Source organism: Mustela putorius, unplaced genomic scaffold (assembly GCF_011764305.1).
Source record: "Mustela putorius furo isolate JIRA1106 unplaced genomic scaffold, ASM1176430v1.1 tig00000145_pilon_pilon_pilon, whole genome shotgun sequence".
Classification (NCBI taxonomy): Eukaryota; Metazoa; Chordata; class Mammalia; order Carnivora; family Mustelidae; genus Mustela; species Mustela putorius.
Genome location: NW_025421294.1, coordinates 11,388,582 through 11,415,813, shown reverse-complemented (window position 1 = coordinate 11,415,813; position 27,232 = coordinate 11,388,582). Strand labels below are relative to the sequence as shown.

The 27,232-nt window shown below is 39.6% G+C and overlaps 1 long non-coding RNA gene across 2 annotated transcripts in view; it reads left to right on the top strand.

The window, feature by feature from the left end:
• The window catches only part of LOC101687085, a 178,877-nt gene that overhangs the window by 129,307 nt on the left and 22,338 nt on the right, over positions 1-27,232 (top strand). For both annotated transcript variants that reach the window (XR_006605326.1, XR_006605325.1), the window contains one exon: positions 10,730-10,881. This is a non-coding gene — a long non-coding RNA (uncharacterized LOC101687085). The remainder of the gene's footprint in view (positions 1-10,729; positions 10,882-27,232) is intronic.

Genomic DNA, 27,232 nt, shown 5'->3' with positions numbered 1-27,232 from the left:
CTGGACTTCCAGGCTGCCCAGAAACTAAAGGAGTCATGCCTGGCTGGCCCTCTATGAGGTCTGCAAGACCCGGCATGAGATAGGACTCAGCTGGAGAAACAAAGCCAAGCAGAGATAGATGTTAAGAGATTTGTTGCCAAGAATTGGATTAGGTAGTGTTGGGGGATGGCAAGGCAAGTCAGAAATCCATGGAGCAGGAAGGGCAGACTGGAAATTTCAGGTACCAGCTGCCACAGCACTTTGTTAGAGAATTTTTCTTCTGGGAAGCCTCAGTTCTGTTCTTAAGGCCTTCCACTTGACTGAATCAGGCCCACCAAGATGATATAGGATAATCTCCTTTACCTAAAGTCAAGTAATTGTGAACAGTAATTGCATCTACAAAATACCTTCACAGCATTACTGATGTTAGTGTTTGAATGACTAGGGATTGGTGACACATAAAACTGGCCATCAAAGATGTTGTTCCAGCAGCTTGTCTCCCTTACTGGTAGTTCAATATATTTAATTTCATCCGTCCCTAAACTGTCCCTTTCTCTCCTCCCTAGCTCTTTAGATGGTGAATACCTTTTCTCCTTTCCCTCCTTCAGGACCCCACTTTAAATACCATCTTCTCACCAACCATCTCCTCACCTCCTCATTATCCTCTGTGTAGGTACCTGCCCAACCCCAGAAGGACCTGTACTCTATTTCTCTTCGCTGAGCTTACCACAAGTTAACTATGTGTTCTGTTTGTTAACTGATTTTTGCCTCTTGTTGGCACAAAACCTTGTGTCCCATGAGTGCTGAGACTTCCATTTGTACCACACTGTTTGCCACAAGCTAAAACTGTCCTGACAGACCCATAGCAGGAGCTCCGTTAATATTTGTTAAATGAGTAATTGTAATCAGAGATGGCTGTGATTTGAGACACAAGGACCCAGCTTGATATCCATTTTTACATAGCCTTTTTGCCTTGTCCTGAAGCTAGCTTCTCTGTTCAAAGTCTCACTCACCAAAGTCATTGTTTTGGCGCAAGCAGAGGCTCAGGGCAAATACATGGGTGAATCATTGCTTTTAGAGAAAACCATGGAGAGCTGGCTGACAGAAATTAAAAGAGCCATGATGTGGGTTCCTTCAACAACCGTTTTTATTCACGTATACGGCCCTCAGTCTTCCCTCTGATGTCTGACCCAAGTCAGCTCCCACTAGAGGGTAATTGGTTGGAATTGCTGCTTTGGTAGTAATTAACTGCCAAGCAGAGTAGAGAGGACTCAAGAACTGATGTTAAGGAGATGGCCCTCCTTTTTTAGCAGGCCCTGAAGTAGGACATGATCAAATCGAAAGCTCAGATGTAGAACCTCAGTAACCGAAGTGGGCTCTCTTAACTACATCTCATCAGGAATCACGGAAGCATCTTCCAAATTGCTCAGAACTTCATCCGTTCTCTACTGTCCATCTTTTAAATCTTTTTCTTCTCTTCTGATCCAATGGCATATCTAATAGATATCAACCCTTAGCTTCCTTATTCTGTGTATGGGATATCGGATGGCAATGTGTGCTCTATCAGTGGACTTCCTCCTATGTGGAATAAAGGCTTTATGGCTTTCCTTGGTGAAGAGGATATTCCTCCCCCCACCACTTACTTGCTAACACATATAGGGATTCTGAGTCACCAGTGAAAAAGCCTTTAGGAGATTTGTGCATTTGATGGCCTTTGCATCATTCTCATTTCATATGATAAAAAGAGGCAAATAGATGTTGTCTTAGAAGAGCTTTATATGTTGGAGCAAAAACAGACAATTTTAGAAAATGGTAAAACTATTTCTGTCCACAGTAAAATTGCATGGTTTTGTTTAAGTCGTCATGATGACTCTAGATCAGGGAGCGTGGAGTATGATTCAGAGTGTATCTGTGATACACTGTCCTATAGATGATCTAAAACAAGCCATTAAGCAAAAATATTCATACAAAATTCCCTCCATATTCCTAATTTTGTTCAGTTGCCCTTCTCATTCTGTTCACCTGCCATGAGAACATGAATAATATAATGTGATATGGCTAAGGTCAGTCAGGAGAATATGACATCTACTTGCAGGACATAGATACCTGCCCAAGACCAAACTGGGAAGTAGTTGAAGTTTAGAGTTGAGGCCTCCAGTCCAAATATAGACTTTTTTCACTTTAAGATTTTTTTGGTTTTTCTCCTCAGGAACCAAAAGTTCCTTGCTCTTTCTCTTTAAGACATAACTCAGATCCTTTATAATACTGCCCATAATCACATTGCCTGTCTCTAAATTCCTGTAACACAGTTGGCCACTCTTATGCCAACTTGTCCTGTTATTTTTCATTATAGATTAATTTCTTTGTTGCCAACTTAAATTATGAATTCCTGAAGGGCATGGCTCTATTTTCTCTGTCTTTGTTTCCAGGCACCCCATGGCATAGATATTTTGCCAGTTTCTTCTGGGCGAAAAATGAGGTTGTGGCAGAGAATACTTGGTTGTTCATCAAAATTTGCTTTTGCTTCTATCTAGATGCACAGCTAGACTGCATTTCCCAGCCTCCTCTGCAGGGAAGCTGAGCACTGTGGTGGTCTGTGCCACTTCTGGGCTTATTCCTAGAATTTATGTTTCCCTTCCCTGTGCTACTTTTTTTCTTCTTCTGGTAAAAAATGAGTTCTTAGGGATTGGCAAAACCACCAGATGGAAGGAGCTTAGGTCCTATAGTGATCTTGTTGAGTAAGCTGCCCACAGACCAGAAACATCTGCTTTGGACTTTTGGTGCCCATGAAATGAGCTGCGGTTTTGTGTGAGCTGTCATGTTTGTGGGTTTATTTTTTATAGTGGCTACCAGTCGTTCTCCTGCACCTAGTAATTTTAGTAGAAAGAGCTGGAACTTAGCTCTGCCACAATGACCAAACTATGTGATTTAAGGTAAGTTAATTAATTTCCCTGAGCCTCAACTTCATCACCTGTAAAATGTATGTGATTAAGCAACTGCCTCAATCAGTATGTTGTGAGAATTAGATATGTGAATGCGATCCCTTACAACAGTGCCTGGTACCTCATGGGCACTCAATGAATATTAGTTCAGTACCACTCTGATGTGTGCTTAGGATTAGAACTCTTGTATCTTCACCCCTAGCACAGATCTAAGATTTTAAGTTAGAGTATGCAAGGACTTCACATTAGGCCAAACTGTGTCTAAACAGATAATTAGAGATAATTATGCTGCTATTTAGGTCAAAGGCACTCTTCTTTCTAGGCTGAGCTATTCAGTACCTAAGGAGTAAGTCTGATCGTCCATTAGGTATTAATTAGGTATTAATGATTAAATGACATGTTGTTCACCTAATCATTGACTGCAGGAGAACTGGGGGAGGTAGACATTTGGTTGATTTGGTCAAGTTAAATTTAGAGGACTGAAATAGTTACCGTTTCTGCTGTTGGGTCCCCTGGACTCTTAAGGGTTCTCAAACACAGCAGTCTCTCATGCTGGATACAATAAGCAAGACTGAATACAGCAAAATTTAATTAGGCATATATTTGCAGGTTGAATAAATCCTTGATACCTACTTTTAGACAGTTTTAGGCTCTTGCATTAATGTGTTTATTCCTCTCTAGTTAACATCTGTCTTCATGTTCAAGGTTTGGACATATAACTTATTATCATCTCCAAAATCTATTCCTTTTATTTTCAGGAGATTTAACATTTTTTTGAAGATGGGATGTGGAGAGTAGGAATCTCTAGTAATTTTTCCTAACACAAAAGTTGTATCTCAAAATAAAACTTTAAGATTTGAAGTCATGCTCTTCTTTGCTACAGTTTTCTCCTAAGAAAGTACCAGAGATTTGGCATTCTTTAATTTTTTATGTAACGAAAAAATGAAAGGTTTTTTAAAGGCCAGTTTCCTAAGTCTATCACCCAAATCTGGAAACCAGGCCAGAAAAGATTCTTAAAACTGACCACATATAGGTGGATATTTACTATAGCATGACTTGTAGTTTAAAAAGCAGACAGCCTCCCCTCCACAATAAACCCATCTAGTGTCCATGAAGAGGGAAATGGTTGGTTAAATTACACACATGCACCCACATGTAGTATAATTCCACATTTATAAAAACAAACAAAACCAAAATTCAAACAAAAACAAACTCCCTATATTTGTGATTATACACTTAATATAATTAGTAATATAATATATCTTTAGGGAAAACTATTTAAAAAACATAAAACTTTTCCTGTTGATTATTCAGGGCCATGGATAGTTAGGGCTTGTGACTGGAATGTGTTAACTTTTTTGTGGATTCCTACATTGTTTGACAGATACAATAGGAAGGTATTACTATTGCAATTTTAAATAATTTAGAACTCTTAAGAGGTCTTTAAATGTGAAAGGCATTCCTGAAATGTAGGAAGATATGAGTACCCACAGAAACTGCTATTTTAACACTTCTTAGGATTTTACAAAGCTTTAGTGTACTTACAAAGCTTTTGTGTACCAACTCATCCTGGAATCTACAGATTTTCACGTAACTGACCTTGTATCAGAAATAGGCAATGCTAGGGATAGTCATGAAAGCAACAATCATGTTCATTTTTTTTTTTAATATTTTATTTATTGACAGAGAGAGAGAGAGATCACAAGTAGGCAGAGAGGCAAGCAGAGAGAGAGGAGAAAGCAGGAGGAGAGAGGAGGAAGCAGGCTCTCTGCTGAGCAGAGAGCCCGATGCGGGGCTCGATCCCAGGATCACTGAGATCATGACCTGAGCCGAAGGCAGAGGCTTAACCCACTGAGCCACCCAGGCGCCCCCAGTCATGTTCATTTAAAAAGCAATATGAAACAGGCAGAGTATGTTACAACTTTGAATATAAAAATAGCTTACAATGAGTTGATCTGAAATCAATTAAAATAAATCTTTGAGTTATTAGTAAGAAAAAGTATTCCACATTCCATTAATTGGAAGAAAGGAAAGGAGAGAAGAAGGAAAGGAGAAAAAAGAAGGAAAGAAGAAGGAAGGAAGGAAGGAAGGAAAGAAGGAAGGAAGGAAGGAAAGAAAGAAGGAAGGAAGGAAGAGGACAACTAATTTGGTAGCTTGACTGCCATTTCTGCTGCTGGTGATTGTAGGAGGTCTCAGGCATTGGGGTCAGAAGTAGAAGAGAAACAGATGTGATGGCAGCAGCCCAATGTTTCAGAGCATCTCATGAGGTACAACATAGAGCTGAGTTATCAGACTAAGTGGGATTTGAGGACTTGGCTATCCCCTCTTCCCTCATCAAATCATGATAAATTTAATTGGGACCAGGGCTCTCGAATTGCTGTAGCCTTTCAGTTGGGTTGGTCCACTTCCATGACCATTACAGATGAGCCACAACCCACGGGTATTGTGCATGCAATATACTGCCAGCTGAAGTGGAAAATTACACCCTGCCACAGAGGGGCCCAGGTGTCTTGTGAGTTCATGGAGTGACTGACTATGGATGTCTCACAGATGACATTCATCATCACTCCAAATTTATGAGCAGCTACCAATTAGAAGTAGGTACACAACACAGAATCCCTCCCCAGCATTGTGATGAGGAAGGGAATATAACCTGGATTGGGAAGCACAGAAGTTTAACATATACCAGGAATGGAAAGGCTAGAGAGGATAAGAGGAGTGGATCCCAAAGAGAAGGCACAGTTGTCCTGCCTATTCAAAATGGGCTGGAAAGTAGAAGAGAATATAAAATATAAATGATACCAGTTGGGAGGATGGTCTTAAGGAAACCATAGAGAAAGCAACATGATTAGAAGTGAGGATTATGATTCCATCCCTTAACTTTGGATTGTTTAAGAGAGAAGTACATTTTAAGAATAGGCCATGGAAGGGACTCTTTGTCCAAACAGATAATATCAAGAATTTGCATCGACTTTATTATCTTGGTGACGGACAGATGACTTTGTTAACCTAAAGAAAGTTAGGGCTTTTCAGGGCAGGCTGGCCAGAAATCCTGCCCCTCAGCAAGTTTAGATTTCCTCTCCAAATCTCACTTATTTGCTTAGGGCCAGATCCAACCTTTTGTTCTCAAACAATGTTCTATTCTAAAGTTCTTCTGAGGAGAATCCTGCCTCCTGGATGGGCCTGACATCTCAAAAAGCAAGTAAAAAAGACTTCCAAGGAGTCACACAGAGTGAGAATCTGGCCCATCAATTTTCTGGGTTGGTTGGTTTTTTGTTTTTTGTTTTTTTAAACACAGCTTGTAAAGGAAGCCAGAGGCTGTGTAGCTCAGCCTAGCGTGCAGGACGGCTGGCTTCGAGCAAAGTCGCAGCCAGACTCAGGTGACCCTGTGCTCTTCCTGCAGCTTGCTGAAGTGAAGCCTTCCACGAAGGGTTCAAAGAGAGGGTATACCATTTTGATTTGGGCATTTGTTTAATGTTTCCTAATCACACATATATCTTTTAGCTGTCCACTTCAGACTTTTGTCTGAATTGCTTATTCTTACAGAGTATAAAGTACAGTTCTTTAACTTGTCTATTTAGAACCAGTGAAAATGCGGACCTAATATAAAAAATGGTGTGTGTGCATATATATACATCTTCATACATAAAATGACCATAATGTTACATGTTAACTAGATTTTTTATCTAAATGATAATAGATTGGAGAATAAAAATTCATCCAAGAGGTCACTCTGAAGTGGGAGAACCTGTAGGCAAACTAATATGGAGCAGAGACTGGAACTGGGTGCCTTAGTCAGTTAAGCATCCGGCTCTTGATTTCAGCTTAGGTCCTGATCTCAGGGTCATGAGATTGAGCCCTGTGTCAGGCTCTGAGTGTGGAGCCTGCTTAGGATTCTCTCTGTCCCTTTGTCCCTCCCCACTCTAACCACACACACACTCTTTCTCTCTTTAAAAAAAAAAAAAAAAAATTGGAAATGCAAGAAAAAAATTAATAGGTGTAACTCTTACATTCTTTGCAATAAGTGCCTTCTCCACTTCCTCCTTCTTGGATTTCTCATCCTGAGTTCTTAGAAATTTCTCCTAACATAAAACTGTTTTGAGTTGATGTCCTTAATTACACAAACTAGGAAGGCAAAGAAAGTTGAAGAACTATTTTAAGCTAAATTACTTTAAATTAAAATATTATGAATGAGTCTGAAAATATTTAAAACATCTAATGGTTTGAAACAAAGATTATGCATAGCTTTAGCACAATTAAAACTCAAAGAATTCCTCTAATTATTTTCCCATGTTAATGTAGGTGACCAGTCCAAGGTCTCTTATCTAGTTAGTTTGAACAGATTGGAAGTGAAGGATCTCCCAATTTTTAAGCTAATATTCTTTCTACTTAGCTCTGTGGTCTTGGGAATAGTTAATGAATCTTTTCATGCTTCAGTTTCCTCAACGGTGAAATGGGCATCATGATGATACATAATTCATAGAACTCTTGAGAATTAAGTAACATATATAAAGTCTAGAGAAGAGCACCTAATACATGATAGGCCCTCTATAAATATTAGCTATATTGCTTACCACCTTGCCTTCCTATTAGTTTACTATGAAAAACAGTGTTTGAAATTAATCCTTTTGAGTGTTTAGCTACTGGAAATATAGAATCAGTGATGACAGTATATCTTGGATGGGAATCAGATTTTTTTTGTTTCTTTTCTTTCCTATTCCCAAAAATGATTTTGTAGAGCATCTTCTTTATTCAAGCCTGATTACTTCTTAGATAATAAAAATTGTCATGATTAAATAGACAAAATGCGTGGGAGAAAGAATATGTTTTCTCTCTCCTCTCCCAAAGTAGACATTGAGTCCAGGGTGTGCTATTCACTGCCATCATAATTATCATGAAAGGTGATTTGGAATAAGTTGAGCCGACAAACCGAACTAGGGAAAAACACAGATCCATTATTCATAAATCACTCAAAATGCCACCTCCTCAGTGAAATGCTCTCCAATCCCACCATCAGAACGAATTGCTCCCTGGTCAGGTTTCCAGGCCATCTGTGTTTATACTTCACTTCTGGGACTCATCAGTTTTCCCTGTGCCTTGTTCTTCCATTGCACTGAAGTTTAGACTCACAAAAGCAGACTCTGTGCCATATCCATCTTTGTTTCCAGAATCAAGACTACCTCACAGTGCTTACAAGTATGCAGTCGTATCTATTGAATCAAATTCTTAGACCTTATTTTGAAATAAGTGAGCATATAAGCTTCTTTTATTTTTTTAAAGATTTATTTATTTATTAGAGAGAGCACGAGTTGGGGGGGGATAGAAGGAGAGGGAGAGGATCTCCAGCAGACTCTGTGCTGAGCACAGAACCCTGGCTCTGAGATCATGACCTGAGCAGAAACCAAAAGTCTGACACTTAACTGACTGCACCACCCAGATACTCTGAGAATATAAGCTTCTTTTAAAACTACTATTATTTATTGAGCATGTATCATGGCTTCAAAACTGCTAAATTCATAATGACTGTGTTAAACATCATTATTTTCATTTAATAGATGAGAATAACTAAGGCTCAGGAAGGGTAAGGGCTTTGTTCAAGGTTATACTGTAAGTGGCAGAAACAGAATGTAAACGCCAATTCTGTCTGATACCGCTCCTTGGCAAGAAGAAAATAAGGATTGGACACTCCTTATTTTTAATACTTGATCCCTTATAATCCATCCTGAAGCAGGTTCCCACTATAGGAATGCTTTCTCTTTAGGACGGTCATTTTGCAATATTTTACCTCCATGTAACACCACATGTTTTATACGAACAGCACTAACACCAAGAAGACTGCCAGTCCCCTCCCCACTGGGCAATGCAGAACATCTAGGCATATGAGCCCTGTGAAAAGTTCTTGTGGACCGACATGATCTTTTGGATTGGTCTGACTTTGTTTTGTTGCTGTCAGTGACTTGCTCCTTCCTCTGTTTTGATACACCTTATGTAGGCTATCATAACAATGCCCATACCGGTAGAACTTGTCTGCATCTGCTCATGGGATTGGCTTCCAACGACTTCACCTCAGAGCTGCAACATAAACCAACTCTTTTCCAGCTGGAAACCTAACCAGCCCTGCACAAGTGTACTACACGCATATCTGAGACAAGTCTGTTCAACTCCACTTGACATTTCAAAGGCTATACTTTGAAAAGTGTACTGAACCCTTTAAATATGCTGCTTCCCTCAGTTTCTTCAATTACACAATTTTAAAGTTCTTCTTTTTAATCTTTTTCTTAAATTTTTATTTATTTACTTGAGAGAGACAGCAGAGAGACAGAGCATGCACACAAGCTGAGGGCAGGAGCAGAGGGAGAGGGAGAAGCAGGTTCTCCACCGAGCAGGGAGCCCGAAGTAGGGCTCAATCCCAGGACCTCAGGATCATGACATGAGCCAAAAGCAGATGCCTAACTAACTGAGCCACCCAGGTGTTCCTTCTTTTTAATCTCTTAGCCATTTTATAACTTTGTGTTGGATTATCCTTTGCAAGAGCATTTGCATTTAATTTTCTCACACTAATCAGAACGGTGTGCATTTTAGTTATGTGTGTGTCGGGAGTTAGGAAAGCCAATAAATTAACCACATATTAATAAGTAAATCAAAATAGAAAATATAGTAATGGAATATATGTCTTAAGATGATTTAGCCCCCTAATTCAATGCTACCCACTACCCCATCCAACTATAGCTTTCTTTTTTCTCTAAGTGCTGTGGCCACCCATGGGAAAACAAATAAATGTTGCGAATTAAAAAGAGACTTTTTCTTCCAACAAATAAAGACCAGAGCATCTCCTATTTTCAGTGTAGAATCAGTGTGAAATTAAGACGCTCACACTAACAGAGCAATAGAAGCTACCCTGGGGGAAATGAAAGATGACAGCCAGCCATCGAAAGCAACAGAGGGAATAGAAGTCCTTCATGGTAGAACCCAGCACGCAGCCCTTCCCTCCAAAGGCAAGCTCTGAGTGCAGGATCCTGGAGCAGGGGCGGTGGAGGGGTGGGGGGGGAGTGTCCGAATGTCCTGCCCCTCCCCCTGAGGAAGCCAGGGTCGGGTCTGCAGTTATCACTGCTCACAGCAGACAGGCAGCTTCCCTGCCAGGCCCACTCTTCATTCTCAGTGGGTTTGTTCAGCTCCATTTCCTGGAGAGAGCATCTCCTCATAGTAACTTCTATCACATGCTGTGAGCTTGCCTACGTTTGGGGCATGACATATTGATTTGCGGCACAATTATGTGGCCTGTCAAGGGGTGACCAGAGAATCCCGCAGATGCTTCCCTGCAGATCGCCCTTTCCAAACTCGCTGTTTCATAGACCAGCAAATCCCAGTGGAGTAAAGAGTTTAACACCAATGTGAATTTTGAAAGGAAAAGCATCAAAGGTGTTTCCTCTTCCTCATCTTCTTGTTCTCCTAAGTGTCTAAGTATAAGACAAGAACAAAGGGAGGAAGGGAGGAAACAGGAAAATAGGGACAGGACCTAAACTACAGACATAGCCTCGCACAGGTAGCAGCAAGAAAGCCATGGTTCTGTGACCTCATAGAACACACCTGGCCTTGGTCATTCTCAGTCTGCCATAAATCTCAACAAATAAACTAGAAAGTTCTTCTTTCCTCAGGGTCCTATAGACTTAAAAAATATCACAGTTTGCTGAATCCTGGAAACATTGGTACTGCGAATGGCACAGCCCAACACAGTTGACAGGGCCAAAAGAAAGCAAGTCAGGTCTTGGTTTCTAATTATCCTTCTCTCCTTAATTTTTAATTGGCAGATCACTGTACAGGAGTAGTTCTCTTCATCTGTAAGAATGGACATGGCGAGTGCATTCCATCGGTATGGAGAGAGTGTGTGGGGGCATAAATTTGAGTTGTGTGAAGAATACATTCCATTGGGTGCATATCCGGACCATGAAGGATCGCTCTGGTGAGTCCTATGAAAATGTGGTGGTTGATTTTCTTACTGTGATGACTTTCAGTGTATAAAATTTAGACTGCTTGCTGCTGGGATATGTGCATGCATGTTTTTATTATTCCATGTAATTCTGAGAGCCTCATAACGTTTTGTACAGACAGAGTTTAAATTATACCATTATGGTCTTTCTTCACCTTGACCTTAAATCTCCTTCATTCCCTCATGGGGCTGGTGTTTGCCTTGTCCCCATCCAGTCTGTCATGCGGCATAGCATTCTCTCTGTGTCTAGTGCACCCTGATCTCACAGTGTGAGGCCCCGTCACTCCACATTTTCATTTAATTTTTATTTCACTTTTAGTTAAAGATAGAGTTGCATTCATTTAATCCTGTTTAGGTTTGCCCAGTTTTCAACTTCAACCTCCCCCCTCATCTGCAGACTGCATGCTGTCTCCCAGCTGCCTTCCGCTGACATGGCCATATTAGGAGGCAGGTCAGAACACTACAGTTGTCACAGGGCATCTTTACTCAAAGGTGTCTGCTCTTGGCTATTTGGACCTGATATATTTCAGTGTATTCTTGGTATGCGGGAGCATTTAAGTTCCAGAGTGATCGATGTCATATGATTACATAAAGAGATCATTGATTTTTAAATAAGTTGCTACATTTTTCTTTCTTTTCCTTCCCTTTCCTTCCCTCCCCTCCCCTTTCTTTTCCTTTCTTTTCTCTTCCCTTCCTTTCCCTTCCTATCCTATCCTCTCTCTCTCTCTCTCTCTCTCTCTCTCTCATTTATCAGTACTGAGTTGGCTCCTCTTCAGACATCCATGTCATACTTGGTGAGCACGACAAGGGGCAGAGAACTCTGCTCTGGTAGACTCTGTTGCATGAGAAAGACTCATTAGAAATAGAAATGTGGGGGAGTGCCTCCTTGTCCTCACTGTCCCTGAGCTGCCCTGCCTAGCAGGTGCCACCTCCTACTCGATTGCAAACAAGAAGCTCACAATAGTTCTCCAGCAGCAACTCTGTTGTCATTATCACCAAGTGAGGTTTGGAGCCAGGCAGCCCAAATGCCATTCTAAGTTTGTAAAACATGCAAGGATACGTAAGACAGGGGTGAGTCTGCAGAACTCAGCACACGTGCTCTGAAAACAGGGAGGAAGCCCCAGGCAGAACTCATGAAAATGGACTGTGCAGGAAGTCCCTGAAAAATAATGAGGACCAGATGGATCTAATCATTTGGGAGAGGGAAGGGTGATGATCTTGAGCAGATTTATCCTCTTGATTCATCAGGTCACAAGGCCCGGCCACATTCTTTACAATATCTGTTGACCCATGCACCATCCCTTTTTGCAGTTCATATGCTGTTAGCTTTTTTTTTTTTTTTTTTTAAACATACTGTTTTAAGACTCACTTGGGCACCTTGGAGAGACAAACACCATGAACCATTTCACAGCTCAGCTTTCCAAAAATAAGCGCATGCAACTATGTGAAATTATTCTGAGTTTCTAAAAAGCAGATGAAAAGTACAAAAAGTATGAGGAGTGAAGGGTTGTTCTATTACCTTATGTACACTGTCACAGTGAAAATTCTTGCCATTTCACCATTTCGGTGGCTTTTGTTCCATTTGCAAAACTAACCAGCCCCATATATATAGTCTCTTGATTTATGGATGTATTTTGTCAACACTTTTATATTTTTGAAATCAGGTATACATTGCATAATTAAATGAAAAGCAACCTGCCAGCTCCCAGAAATATAAGTTGTCCTTTGTGGTAATTTCCTGAACATGTATCAGTGTAAGCATGTATAAAGGTAGCTGTCTGGATATTGCTGTCTCCAATAAGATGCTTGCTATTATTGTGCCACCTGTGGTTGAATTTCATTGAGAATTGTCATTCATTAATTGCCATATGAAATACCTTAAAAAAATTACTACGATCTAGCAGGGAAATGAGAAGTTATTAAATGCAGAAGGTTGTCATCTGCCAGACGGTTTAGAAACAGGCAGTGGGAACCACCAATCACTCAAAATAAAGCACAGATTTTCCAAAGCTTGGTTTGGAATGACATGATGCATTCAGGTGCTAGTTAGGATTATCACCAGGGAATTGACTGAGGCCAACAGCTTCTGACTAAAGTTAGAACGAAATTGGTGGATTCCTAAAATGTTGAAGTCAATTAAACAATACCAACTAACCACCTAGCAAGTTTAACAAGATAGGGGAAGCAGGTAAAATCACATGGATCTTCAGGTACTCCGAGTAAGTCCACAAGATGCTAAGAATTTCAGCGTTGTGATTGCAGGTTATAATAGATCTAGAGTAAGTTTTATAGTTGTTTTAGATCAATGATACATCTTCAAGTCCTGTGGAAACAACAGAATTGAATGAGAGAATTCATTGATAATACCATGGTTGATGGTGGGAAAGACAACAAGATTATAATCTCACTTTTACTTTGGCACTGAACATGAGTTGGCAATGTTTTCTTTGGGCTATGACTGAAAATATATTTCTTTCATTATGTCTTTACATTCATCTCAGTAGAGCTAACCGAACTTGAATACCTCTAAAGACCTGTCTTACTCTTGCAGTGATGTCCCATGCTTTGGTAAATAAGCACAAATACTACAGGTTCCATTTATTTGTTGGCCTCACTCTTTCTTAGGCCAAGCAGCCAGAACAATTCATAGGCGTAGATTTCATTAAAAACAAAAGAAAAACAAAAACAAAAACAAAACTTGGTGCCATTGTTGAGGAGAAGATGCAATCTTTGGCCACACCTCTCATTTAAAATACATGTCTGGAGTACTGTGCCACGGCTCCCAGCCCATTTGCCCTTATGTAGGATGACCTACAGTTTCAATTTGCCTGGGGCAGTCTCAGTGTGTGTCTATGGTCCAAGTGTCCCTTCTACTTGAACCTTTTTCCAGACAAAAGCATCCCTTATTGGATAGTAAATAATACAATCACTCTACTCATGTATAACATGCTAAGGAGACTAAAGAAAAAAAAAATTCTCAAGAAAACAGATGTCAGTCCACTAAAACTCCTCACATGTGTGGAGTCTACCAACTACCCAGAGAAAAATCAATACCAGTCTTGTACATTGTTCTGTCAAAGCAAAAAGCATCAATATAAAACCCGGCAGTATCCCCAGGACATGGCTTTAGTATATACTGATCAAACATCTGGTGACAGAACATGTACCTTGTTGTATGCTATGTGGAATTCAGGTTAGTGGACAAGGAAAATTACTATGTGTCATTATGCGGGTACTCCTTTCTCACAAAGCTCAAAGGTGCAACCTCAGCCTGACTGTGTGCATATAGGCCTGAGAACACACAGCCATCCAGGAGGCTGAACGTGGTGTAATCATGACTCACTCCCTCCTTCAGATGACACATGTTGAAAAAAGGCAGCAACAGAGTGCAAATCTGGCATATTCCTGCCTAAGGATGCTAAGTGTGCAGAAATGCATGGCCCACATACCTCTAACAGGTATTCTTGGAAAAGATGACATGCTTTGTTCTACTTAAAACATTCTGCTGTTAACAGTAATACCAAAAAGGTATCTTGTACAGTAGTTCATTTCTAAATGGAAACTCTTATCTAGAGTAGCTAGAAAACTCAAGTACAGAAAACTAATCCAGGCTTCTCTGATGGAAAGAGAGGAAAAGAATAGTGCAGAGCCTTCTCATTGCTTCAGGAGTTTCACTTCTCTCAGGGATCACATCACTTGACTGCGTTGTCCTTTCTTTTAATGCGAAAGTAAATTTAGGTACCACATTTCTGGTTTTTTGTTCCTAAGGCAATTTCATTTGTATACATTTACTTTCTTTTCTAGAGCTTTGTTGTAACATTAATTAGATTGCACAATTGTTTTCAAGTTTTTCTTTCACCTTTACCCCGTTACCAGTTATGATAATTGGAACTTGAAATTTTTATGCTCCTGGCAAATTTTAGATGTACCAGTTTAGTTTAACTGGGTAGCTGATGTTTGAAGAAGGCAAAAAGATTGACTGCCTCCTCTTCCCTCTGGAGAAAAATCTGGATTGCGAATGGGGCTGAGCATCCCAGCCTCCCATATACCCTTAGATCATGATTTTTATTAATCCCAGATCGAGATATATCTCTTTATGAGGAGAACTGGAAAGAAACAGACAGGACAAGATGGGCAGTTTTGTCAGTCTAAGACACCTCAGGTTTTTGGGTCTCTCCCTCCCCTCCCAATCCCAGATAACCCCACCCTCCACATCCACCCCAGCTTGGCATTTTTAATGTCTGTGGGATTTTCCATTTCCTGCGTGGCTGGTGCAGAGCTATGAGGTATCCAGTGGTGTCCTCATGACCTGAAAGGACTTAAGCATGAAGTCCAGGAAGGGACTAGAGAGACAGTTTCTCTCTCTTATGTACTGAGAAGCCATTTTACAGCAGATAAAATTAGATTCTCTCAAAGGATTTTTTAAAACCCAGAATTCTAGTTGGCAAGATTGTTGTAAATTTTCCATTTTCCTCTTTGATTCTCAAATAAGCATGCAAGATAGGGAGGCCTGTATAATCCCTTAAGATCATTTCAATTTGAAGATATATTGACACTCATAAATTTTCTACTTGGTGACTTTTCATTCAGTTGAGCATCTGATTATGCTAGATAGTTTTGATAATGCTGTGCTTTCCATATAAACCTGGGATCCATTTTTTAATAAGTAATTTCAGACTTGCAAACCAGAACCAGCATATGCAGAACTAAACAAACTCCTTTTGTCTGGTTAGCTGCAGTCCATGCTGAGTATGTTCTCTGCGCATGTTAACAAAGAACGCAGTAAGTTTTGAGCTGCGGTTATCTGCTAGTAGGCTCTGCACTGTATTGCTGCTAAACAGGAGACTGGAGGGCTATTTTCCAAGAGAGAGGAGACAAGAACAGAGAGAGAGAATGGCAAAGGAATTCTTCCTCAGAGGGTCATTATTCCAGATGTACCACATTCCTTAGCGTAGACTTGCTTCTTTCCTCAAACATTAACTCATCTTGTTTGATGTAGCAGACATTCCAAGTTAGTATTTCTCAACATCAGCACTATCAAGTTTTATTATTATTATTATTATTATTATTATTGGACTTGAACCTTGTAGACTGTTTAGTAGCACACACACCCCACCGCTACCCATGCCAATGGCCTCCCCATCCAGCTGTGACTATCAGAAATGACTCCAAATATCACCAGGGCATGTATAGTAACTGTGGACTGTATAGAGCATCGTGAGAGCACAGAAGACAGTTGAGGCCAAACTAGGGGAACAGGATGACCTGGGCCATAAAGGCAAGAAAGTGTGATATGAGAAAAGTGTTGGTGTGGCTGGCATCTATAAGTCAGGGCTACCTGTGATGAGGGAGAAAGGTGAAAGAGAGGCAGGCACCAGACCATGGAAGGCTAGTTTCTTCTGTTTGCTCCTTGAGAACTAAATTTAGCTCATATCCACACCTTAGTCATGCCATTTAAAAAACCTCACATAAAAGATTATTTTAAATCTTGGCAGCAGAATCGTAGCAGCATTTTTGTAGAAGATGAATTAAGTCATATTTATGGATCAAGTTTATTCTGTTAGGGCCAAATACATATAGTTGAATTATTTTTTCCTAATATTGGTAGTGCATTCTTTGAAAACTACTTGGAATATGTTCATATCCTCACTCTATCATAAATCCTTGCTCCAAATACTTTTTTTCTCAACAGGTGCATTGGCATCCATGTTGATTTCTAGCTGTGCTTGGTCTTACATCAAAATGCTGGCTTTGTCTGAGCAAGTCTGAGAGAAGAGATTTATCCTTCTGCATTCTATTTCAGGCAGAGCCATTGACTCAGGGAGTGAGACACTTGACCTACTTGTGGCTCACTTAAGCCCAGCAGGAGAGCTGCAAAAGTGGGGCCTCTGATTCTAATAGCATCAGCACTGACATTTCCTGGCAAAAGGAGATTTAAATTTAAATAGAATGGAACTCTAGCATCATCATTTTGTTACCTTCTCTTGGGTGAGTTAGTCCTGTGAAAGTTTTGTTAAAGCAAATGAAGTTTTAAAACCCATGATAAATTAGAGTCTAATGAGATTCTGAAACAATTTTCCTTTTCTTTCCACAAAAACCAAATGTCTGCTGGGAATGTGGTGTCTCCCTTTGGTCTCCTTCTTTGTTGAAGCATTTGGGAAAATTCCAGTTCACTTCTACATACACTTAAGGCATCCCCTCTGAGCTAACCATTGGATCATGAATACAGCCTAATGAACAGAAGGTGAATGAAGACCTGATACACTGAAGAAAGAAACAGATCATTTTGAGTCAGTGTAGTAAATGCATGTCTGAGGGAAAAACAGAAAGAAATAACTAATCTAGTGGGAGTGGTTTGCAGTAGAGAATCTGTAGGAGGGAGAGGCAAGGCATCCTAGAAGAAATACTCTGGGAGCTGCCTGTGCAAAGTTGACAGGTAGCTGCCAGGTAACGAAGAGGGGCAGTTGTTCCTGCAGAGAGAAGAGCAAGAACTGGCAGATAGCAATGAATGCAGAGGATGGAAGCAAGAAGTGAGGAAGGCATGAGAGGCTGGGAATGAGGCCAGCAGCCCCCTCAAAACGAATGTGGACTGTATCCCATATGTGCTGGATCATAATATGATAAAATCAGAGTTTTGTTTTTTGTTTTTTGTTTTTTTAAAAGATTTTATTTTTAAGCGATTTCTACACCCAATGTGGGGCCCGTACTCACAACTCCAAGATCAAGAGTCACATGCTCTTCCAACTGAACCAGCCAGGCACCCCTGGGTATTTTAGAGAAATCACTAGTAGGTAGGTGGAAAATAGGTTTGAAAGTGATATAGCCACACGTAAGGAAACTAGTTAATGGTTTGTCATAGTTGCTGAGGTCACGTAAGTCTGTACTTACAAAGTGGCAGTGGGTTTAGAAGGAATAGCTTCGAGAAACACTTAGGCAGGTTGGCTTGGTGACTAAATGAGCTTTAAGATCTTAGAAACTATTATTAAGAGGAAAGATATAAAGTGTGTATTTTAAGGACACATTGAAGTTATTATAATTGCTCCACCTGCAAATAACCATCCATGATTTTTGATGAACACTCAGTCAAATAACTAGGAGTTAAAATAAAGTAACTTGAAATGGGGATGGGGAAGGTGGGCAAAGTTGGGAAAGAAAGGATAAGAAAGCATAAAAATAGGAGTAGAAGGCGAACTTAAAGTAACTTCCTACTGGTGCTATAAATATGATTTTTATTAGAATTGCCAAAGAAAGAAGCATAGAGCACATGTGTAAAGTTTGCTCCTTCTTTAAGTGAAATAGTCTCATGTCTGCTGAAGAACTGTGGGCATGGTAGTGCTTGATACATGATCATTGATTATAGACCTAATGGAAGGAAGGAGAGTGGGGAAAGGAGAGCAGAGTAACAAGATGAAATTATGCCCATAGGGAAACAGGCTCAGTAATAACAGGAATGCTTGAAGAAAGATTTAAAGAAACACTTCTCAAATAATGATGATCACACCCTGAAAAATCACAGTAGCCTCAGTGAAGTGGTCAAGAGCTGAGATCCTAGAGCCCTACTGCCTTTGTTGGAATCCTGAGTCTACAAGTTAATAGCTCTATGAACTTGAGCAACTCCCTTACCTACTCAGAGACTCAGTGTCCCCATATACAAAATAGGGGGACAGTTGGAAGAGTACCTGTATTATTAGGCTTCGTGAGGATGAAGTGTTTGCACATATAATGTGCTTAGAACAGCAGCTGGCACAAAGAACAGATCTGGCACAAAGCAAGATCTATTTAATATGGACTGTTTTATTAATAATATTCTTAGAGCTGAAATTGGTTGAATATGGCAGTACTTCTAATTTTTTGATTGTTTGGGAATCAGGGGAGGTGCAGATTCCAGTTCTTTGAGACCACGCCAGTGGTTTTGAGGTTCTTATCATTCTAAAGAATTGATTTATAAGCAAAGTCACCTGACAGTCTTGCCCATGACCTCCAATCACAAGGTACAGATATTTTAAAGTGACAGGCAATCCACCAAGAATGTAGCTTGCTCACAGTAGGGTTCATGATGCAATGGAGGCTGCCTGTTCTTCTGTAGGAAATCTACTTCCTTTCCAGTCATTTGGCAATTGCAGGACAGGGAAGGGTTGGGACACATTGTCTATAAGTGCCTGAGGTTTCCGAAAAGATGGTGTGATACTCCTCTAAACAGTCATTCAGAATACAATTACCATATATTTGTTGAATTGGACTTAGCCCAATTTAGCTCAGTTTCAAGAAAAGGAGATCATTTTTGGCAGCTGCAGACAGAGTACGAAATATTAGGACATACAAGACTAATTTCAATTCCATGGCATGGAATCTGCAAATTATCATTTGCTTTTGAAATGAGCTACTGGCTGAGTCCTGGAAATGGCTGCCAGACACATGCAAAATGACCCAATTCAAAGGGAATATTTTTGTACTGAAAGATTGAGGACATAAGTGTTTGCTTTACTGAGTATAATTGTCTTAAAGGAAGCAATGATGGGGAAGGAAAGCAGCCATTTTGCAGCATTTACAATCCACAACACAAGGGAAATTATGCTTTCCATCTAATGCTCCCTTTTAAACATAGGAAAAACAGGAGAATATACCTTTCCAACAGCAAATTGCCTTAGCTGTTGCATGCCTCGATTAATACAACTAGAAGAACACCTTCCAATAATGAGATTTTCACAAAGAACCAACTGCTTGTTTTGGCACACGTGTAAGTAAAGGCGTTGATCGAAGATTTCATTTTTGCCTGTTGACTGCGCTCCCACCTTCTCCCAATACTTGCCAACTGTGATGCCTTTAACTCCTAAAAGCCAGTGAGTTCCAGTTAACTGTAAAATGTCACATCCTTCTGCATTTCACTGAAGCTTTAGGGTATGTGTGCACGTGTGGTTTGATTTGTATTTGGTTTAAAGTAGCATCAAGTAGAATACCTTCTTTTAATATGACTGTTATCTTTTAGATAGGGGGACTATTGCAGGGCAGAAAAGAGAAGACTCAAATTGTGTGTGTGTGTGTGTATTGTCTGTGCAGCGTATGTTGGGCACTCCCACAGACTATCACAACAAAGGCATCGTGTACAATTAAACTACCTCCCAGCACTTATATTAGACTGCTGTTTTTGCAATAACTAATCCTTATTCTAAAGCATGCAACTACGGTTTTCCCCTCTATTAGGGCTCTTCTCTCTCTTTCAGCTCTGTGTCCCCTCCTCTTCTCTTACCCCCCAGCCCCGCAAATTCCTCCATCTTATGTCTATGCCCTGTTTTCGATATTCTTTGAACAGGGATGATTAAGAAGTATTTACTAATGTCATTTTACAGAGCTTTCCAAAGTCTAAGTGATAAATAATGCTTATTTAGATCCACATCAGACCTGGCACTTCTCTAAGGAATAATCCTTAGGCTCAAGGTGTTTACAGACTGCAGAGAAAAATGAAACATATTTGAATCATAAACTCTGAGAATTGAAAGAAGCTGAGAAGCTATGTGATCAGCTTTCTTATTCCGCGGAGGTAATCTCTCCGCGGAATAAGAAACATAGTGATAAACTGTGACTCAACCCAGGCTCCTGGGGTTCCTAGGCTGGGGGAATGACTGCCATTGATCTAGTTAATGCACATTTCTCTTGAATCATGGGATAAAATTGGATTCTCACACTTTTTCCCCACTGGCCCTAGTTTTGCTAAACTGATTTTTCTTCTGTATGTGAGCGCCTCAAATATTAGAAGTTTTCTTTTAATACCAGAGGTATATCCTAGACTTTCTTCTCACTCTGTCCACTTCCCTAAGCAATCTTACCTGTTTGTAGTTTTATAACTCTCAGTATCATGGCGACTCTCAAATGTTTCTCTCCAGCTCAGTTCTCTCTCTTGAACATCAAGTCTGAGTGTTCACTTACTTGCTCTCTATGTCTCACAAGTCCCTCAAATTCTGTGGTCTTCAGCATCTCCCTCTGGTCCCAAAACTATCTTCTTCTGGGTCCCCTGTGTTAATGACACCCTGACCCACCTACGTGCTCAAACCAAAGAGTCGTCTTTGACTCCTTATTCCCTCTCCTCCCAGGAAAGAAACAGCCACTGAGGCTTTTTAAACTTAAGTGACATAATAAAATTGATTTTTTAAAAGAAAAATTCATTTGTAGTAGTATTTCAAATAGATTAGAAATTGATAGAATTGACATAAGGAAAGCAGAGCAAAAAAGCAGATTTTGTAGGAAGTAATAGAGAGGTGAATGGATGAGTGTTTGAACAAGAGATTGGAAAAATAAAAGCAGAAAGAGATAGATAACACATTATAAAGAAAGAAGCAGTAGGACAATTAATGTATTATATAATACAGTGATTTAAATTAAATCTGACTTGTTTAAAAACAGGGTGCAGAATCATCTACTTGAAATCTTATCATTAGCTACTTAGAGTGTTTTCTTCTGTGAAGAACTATCATTCATAGTCAACAACTTTTCATGCTCTGCTTCTATTTCTCCCAGGGATGGGAGATGTAAGAATGCATGAGTAGTGTTTTGCTCTTGTTTTCTGAGGATTTATACCAGGTTATTTTCTTCAGGGAGTGACTGGAGAGAGTCCTAGGCTAGTTTATGGGAAAGAAGCTTCAGTGATACTAATACTTCACTTTGAAGATAATTTCATATGCAAATAATTCTCATGGGTAGGAAATTCTGTTATGTATTTAAACTATAGCTTTCATGAGACTACATAATTACTGTGAACAAATAGCATTGGTTAACTTTGGGTGGGGTAATAATGATGATCCCTAATAGATGCATTATATTTACTAAAGGAGTCCTCAAAGCGGTATACAACAAAACTAAGAGCTGAGAATATTTTACAAGCTAAGAATAACAGAGTGGAGCTTGGTTGTTAATTGGTGTTGACAAGACAGGTACCAACTGGATATTTTAATTGTTGGTTGACCCTGCATTAGAAATAGGATTAATTCCCAAGGAACTGAAATGTAGCTGAGATGAGTTGGAAAAGACATTTTCACTTCTTTGAAGATCTGGGATTTGGGATTATTCTAATATTACATGCTCCATGCCTTGCAACATGAAAGTACAGTGTAGAATAAAAATAATGTAGCAACAGATAAATCAGAAGGGTCAAACCTAATGGGCATTTCAGGATACTACTTCACACTTTTAAGATGAGTTATTATTTTGACAGCTAGCTCTAACATAACAAGAAAGAATCCAGAACTCAATAATCTTATTTTTATCGAGAATATCCTATAAACTATCATAGGGCCAAGTGCTATGTGAAATGTGAACATTTGAATGATGCTCTAAAAACCTTTGATGTGAATTATTTTATTTGGACCTCACGACTCTCCTACAAAGTAGTTAAAGCAAATATTAAAAAATCCCAGCAAATATTAGAGAATCCCAATCACAAATGAATAAAAGAAGTTCAAAGGGTCCTATAACTTGCCCCAAACTCCAAAGTCAGTAAGTGGTGACATGGGGGCTTCCAATTGGATATTCTTTGCTTTTCTCTGAAGAACCTACTCTATCCCAAGCAAGCCAAGATTAACCCTTAACAAAAAAGTTCAAATGTTAATTTAGCATTTAAAATTGAGACACAACTCTGGAAAATAGTATGGAGTTTCCTCCAGACATGAAAAATAGAGCTACCCTATAACCCAGCAATTGCACTACCGGGTATTTATCCCAAAGATACAAATGTATTAATAAAAAGGGGCATCTGCACCCCAATATTCATAGCATCAATGCCCACAATAGCCAAACTATGGAAGAAATGAAATGTCCTTGGATAGATGAATGGATAAAGATATGGTCCATATATACAATAGAATATTACTCAGCCATCAGAAAGAATACTCACCATTTACATCGACATGGATGGAACTGGAGGGTATTATGCTGAGCAGAATAAGCCAATCAGAGAGAGACCATTATCATCTGGTTTCACTCATACATGGCATACAAGAATTAGTGCAAATGATCATAGGGGAAGGGTGGGAAAACTGAATGGGAAGTCATCAGAGAGGGAGAAAAACCACGAGAGATTCTTAACACTAGGAAACAAACCAAGGGGGCTTTGAGGGGAGCAGCAGTTTGGGAGGATGGGGGTAATTGAGTGATGGGCATCAAGGAAGGCTCGTGATGTGGTGAGCCCTGGGTATTAAAGCAACTGGTAAATTATTGAACACTGCATCTGAATCTAATGATGTACTATATGTTGGCCAGTTGAATCTAAATTAAAAAATAATAAAACTGGGACACAGGAAATAGAGGAATAAGAAAAAGAACAAGGCCAAATATTGTTAGCAGTAAAATAATTTTAATGCAGTGGTTCCAGTTCTTGTTTGGCTCCAAAACCTACATCATTTCCTCTACAGCACTCTGATCAAACCTAGGGTCATAATCTTCAGTCCTGCTTTACCTTATTCATATCACTCATATTTGACCATAACTTGTACTTGTATGTCCCTGGTATTCTCCTCTGCCAGAATCTGAGATCATCATGGAAGTGGTGGCTAAGTGACTTGTCGAAGGACACACAGTTGAGCCTGACAGTACAGAGATTTGAAGCAGAGCTGACAGAATACAAAACCCATGCTTGTAACCACTACGCTGTACTATCTTTTTAGTCAATAATCAAATGCAGGCGTGATTTGTTTATGAAAATCCTCCAAGGATTTTTTAAAGATTTTATTTGTTTATTTGACACAGACAGCGAGAGAGGGAACATAAGCAGGGGCAGTGAGAGAGAGAAAGGAGGCTTTCTACTGAGCAGGGAGCCTAATGCAGGGCTCATTCTCAGGATCATGACCAGAGTCACCCAGGCACCCCGTTACTTGTTTATAAATGTTACAAAAAATAAAGAGTTATGACTCTTTTCTTACTGATTTTATGCTTAAAAATAAATGAATCCTGCTGGATTCTCTTTAATAATATTTGAATAAATATATTCAGCCATCTTAAATTCTTAATCAGTAAACTAACTCATACATAGATTCTGCATTTACTTGGTGTAGAGATTATGCCCACTATTTGCCTTCAAAAGTTGACAAATAACTTACATTCAAAAGGTGATATTTATTATTTATCTTAAAAAGTAATTGAGATTGAGCCAGTTTAGGAAGAGGGAAGCGAAATAAAACAAAATTCCAGAATAGAATAAGATAAATGAAAGACAAATGAAAGCCAAGAAATTCATTTGTTCAGCTGCCTATTTTAAACTTTGTATAGAGACATAACCAACGGTGGGTTTCTTTTTCTTATATAAGACATGGTCTAGAAGTAGGCAGACTCAGGCTTTTACAGAGGTATGAAATGTCATAAGTGGTAGGAAGTTATTCGCAGTGTGAGACTTTTGTCTTCATGTGCTCAAGATGGCTGCTATATTGTTAGGCATTATGTATACATTTCAGGCAGGAAGAAGGGGGAAGGACAAAGGGCAAAAGAAAGGAGACCAAATGCATCTGTCCCTTTCAAAATACTCAAAAATCCCTATAAGATTTCTACTGATGATATGTTGGTCAGAAATATGTACCTTGCCACTTCTGCTAACAAAGGAATTTAGAAGATTTAGTTGGGTATGTGGCTTCAGTGAACAAAGTTAGGGGCGATCCTGCAGGAAGATAGTAAAAATGGATATAATGGAAACAAGCTTCATTATTTCCCTTAGAAGGACATTAACAAAGTTATCATTATTCACAGACAATAGGTTCATGCAATCAAAATCCAAAAGAACCTATAGAGAAACTGCTAGAACTAAAAATCCTTAATAAATAAATATATATGTATATATATATAGTATGTATATATGTATGTATATATGCGTGTGGGGGGAGTACATACCTGAATTTCTATATACCAGCAACAATTTTAAAATATATTTACAAAATATCTACAGTAGCAACAAAATTTATTTTATACCTAGGTATATTTATACCTACCTATTTTATACCTTGATATATAAATCTAATAAAAGAAGCAGAGCTTATGGAGAAATATGTAAAAAATTTAAAAAATAAATACCTAAATAAATGGAGAGCTATATCATATATCATTTTATAAAGATTCCATATTATTGATATAGTAATTCACTCCGAGTTAGTCTGTAAATTCAAAACAATGAGAGTTTTGAATTATAGAGTTCTGTTTTATATGGACAGAAAACTGTCAAAGCTGATCATCAAATCCCCAAGGAATTGTATTGTGTTTTTCATTTTACAAATGTTACTGATTTTAATGCAGTCAAATCTGTCATTCTTTTCACTTAATGGTTTGTGATTTCTATAATTTTGAATATATTCTCTGCCACCCTGAGGCCATAAAGATAGTATCTATGTAACTTTTCAGAAGAATTTCTTTGCTTTTAGTCTGAACTGTGATTTCATGGCAGTTGGTGACATGTTCTAGATTATAAGATGGAAGTCTACAGAGCATGTAGACAGGACCTATCTGCTAAATGCCCCTTAAGAACTTGTGAGTAGAATAAAATGCAGCTGTTCAAAATGAGGTTCATGTGCTTGGTTGAGGCCACCAACATCAGTCCATGCCAGAAGAGCAGGAGTACCCCAATATATGTTTGGGTAGTTTCAAGGAAACTTCGATTCACAAAGATGTGCTTTGGAGGAACCTCTTCCATACCCCTTCAACTCTCCCTGGGAACTTTCTTTGTCATAAAGTATTCCTGAATTGGGACTTACTCTACCAGTTCCCATTTTAGTTTTTAACAAGTACTTGCTTTTACCTTAGTTTCCACAAACAGTACTTTTCTTATAATCCCTTAATATTTATCTAAGACTCAAATTTGGGGTTTTTTTTTTAAGATTTTATTTTAGAGAGAGAGTATGTAAGCTGGGGGAGGGGCAGAGAGAGATGATGAGAGAGAATCTTAAGCAGGTTCTTTGCTTAGCACAGAGCCTGATATAGAGTTGGATCTCATGACCCTGAGATCATGACCTGAGCTGAAATCAGGAGTCGGATGCTCAACCATCTGAGCCACCTAGGTGCCCCAAATTTTAACCTTCTTTTTAAATAACTTCCTTTCCTGGGTCTCTGAGAGATACAGAGTTCCCTTTAACTCTTCCCATCTTGACTTCTGGTGACAGTTATGGAAACAATGGCTACAGAGGCTATTACTAAAAGCTATTCAGAAACTTCCAGGCTTCTGGGAAACACTGAGGGGCAGAACTAGGTTTCAGCAAGTTTGATGAGAGTGGTTTTTTCATTTTCCCCCACCATGTTCCCCAGCACCTATCCCACACTCTGCTTCCACCGCCTCAGACCTCCCAATGGGCAGCTCTCAGCACCCACCTCTTGTCACCATGCCCTGGTCCAGCCCTCCAGTCCCCTCGTCTGGCCACCAGGCTCCACCTGATATGCCAGTCTGCATTGATGAGGGGCACTGGTAGAATGGGTTTCTGTCAGAAACCCTGCTCTCCTCCTCCTCAATATGTTTGCATTTTAAGAGGAATTTTACTCAGTCCTAATCCAAATAACCTTAATGTGTATGGTGAGGATAGAATATCTCCTTCAGAGGAGTTTTGGGGAGGCTAACATCAGATCAGCTTATGTGACAAGTTTGTGGAAAAGAACAAAGCCCTAGGTGGATTGAAAGAGGGATTTTTTTTCTCTCTGTCACTGGCAGGCAAATGAGTGCGCTCTTTACTCAGACTTCTTTTATGCCCCTTAAGGCCCATCCATCAGGTGCTATCTACTTTAAGCACAGCTGGGAATGCAAGGTGGTACTTGGGTTCCAGAAAAAGTGTAGCAATAAGAAAAATAAAAACAAGAAGGAAGATAGGACATGAGATCTATGCTGAGAGACCTTATATAGAAGTTTGGGTAGGAGATTTGAGAAAATTGGCAATTAAAAAAAAAGAAAGAAAGAAAAAGATTTTATTCATTTGAGAGAGAAAGAGAGCATGAGTAGGGGAGAGGGGCAGAGGGAGAGGGACAAGCAGACTCCCCCCTGAGAAGGGAGACTGATGTAGGCCTCTATCTAGGACCCTGGGATCATGACCCAAGCCGAAGGCAGATGTTTAAGCGCCTGAGCCACCCAGTCGCCCCTCCGCATGGTTTTATATTATAGATCACTACAGATATAAAAGAGGTCACCCAGGGGGCACCTGAGTGGCTCAGTAGGTTAAAGCCTCTGCCTTCGGCTCACATCATGATCCTAGGGTCCTAGGATCGAGCCCCGCATCCAGCTCTCTGCTCAGTGAGGAGCCTGCTTCCTCCTTTCTCTCTCTCTCTCTGCCTGCTTCTCCGTCTACTTGTGATCTTTCTATCCATGTCAAATAAACAA